We start from the raw sequence: 1730 nt of genomic DNA on the forward strand, positions 1-1730 counted from the left end.
GGTTTAACCCCAGCCAGCAACTAAGGTCACTCACTTGACCCCTACCTCAGTGGGATGGGGGAGAGAATTGGAAAAAAGTAAAACTTGTGCATTGAGATTAAGACAGTTTAATAGAATGGAAAGGAAGAAACTAATAATGATAATAATAAAATGGCAATAATAATAATAAAAGTATTGGAATATACAAAACAAGTGATGCACAATGCAATTGCTCACCACTCGCCAACCAATACCCAGTTAGCTCCCGAGCAGCAAACTCCCCAGGCCAACTCCCCCCAGTTTGTATACTGGGAATGACGTCCCATGGTATGGAATACCCCGTTGGCCAGTTTGGGTCAGCTGCCCTGGCTGTGTCCTGTGCCAACTTCTTGTGCCCCTCCAGCTTTCTCGCTGGCTGGGCACGAGAAGCTGAAAAATCCTTGACTTAGTATAAACACTACTCAGCAACAACTGAAAACATCAGTGTGTTATCAATGTTATTCTCCTACTAAATCCAAAACATAACAGTATACCAGCTACTAGAAAGAAAATTAACTCTATCCCAGCCAAAACCAGGACAGGCAATTACAAAATATTCATGAAAAAGTCTTCCATTCTCCCTTTGTGCCATGCCTGCAAGTGTCCGATCCTTCCTGAAGGCACCCTGAGACACTCACAGTTCAAGGGAACCCAAAGGATGTTTTTAAGCCATAGACCTCTCCCTGAAGATGCCTACAATATTTCCTAGACCATCACCAGTCCTTAGCACAGCTTTGAACATTGACAGTCCCTTCCAGGCTATGGAAACAAGGAGGAGAGCACAGAAGTCCTTGCACACTTGTGCACAGCAGCTGTTAATTGCTCAGGTGCTCCATTAAATGCAAGTGAAACTGCAATTATAGCTCCTGTTTCTCCTGCAAGGCCAACCCCCGAATCCATAATAACCTGTCAGCTTTCAGAATGAAATCCTGGATTTTTTTTCCAATAGAAAATAACATTTCATTATTTCACTAAAAGGGTTTTAATTTCTTCTAATAATTGCCGCAGCAATTCAGCCAAGAATTTTTTCCCTTTTTCTGTAACCTGAGCTGATGGAAAATTGCTTTCATTTAATTTAATTACAGCTGTGGAATAATGCATTAAATATGCACTCCCTTTGTGTTTACTTTTATATTCAAAAACTAGAATTAATTAGCCCTTAACTTTGAAAAATGTCTGCAGCTAGCCACTATGTAAACAGCATAAGCACTTCTGCGACTATGTGTTGAGGGTTCAACCAGCCACAAGTTTTCCTCCCTTCAACTCCAAGGGAGAAGAAATAATATTGCCAAAGTATTCTACCTTAGAAACAATCACATCAAATATGGACAGTGCAACAGCACAGGCCCACGGATGGTCCCTCCAGCCCACTGCAAAACTGATTTAAAAAATAAGAATAATAAAAAAATCACTAGTTGAATACAGAAAAGGGAGAATTTCTAGCTTTTTGAACAGACATTTGCAGGTCCTTTGGTTATCAACGGGACTAAAGAGTTTGTACTTGCATTATGCTAGCACCCGGTTAAGACGTAGACATACCACATAAGACATCATCAAAACCCACCACAGAGACAGTTGTAATGCTCAGAAGCAGCTTTTAACGGAGACACCAAGACAACCCTACGCACATGGGCTTCCACTGTGTCACCGTCCTACACAGAGCATTGGGTCACAGAAGCTGCTGTGCTAAAAAAAGCCGATGTCAACTTGGA

This window comes from Harpia harpyja, chromosome Z (genome assembly GCF_026419915.1).
Source record: "Harpia harpyja isolate bHarHar1 chromosome Z, bHarHar1 primary haplotype, whole genome shotgun sequence".
In the NCBI taxonomy this organism is placed as follows: Eukaryota; Metazoa; Chordata; class Aves; order Accipitriformes; family Accipitridae; genus Harpia; species Harpia harpyja.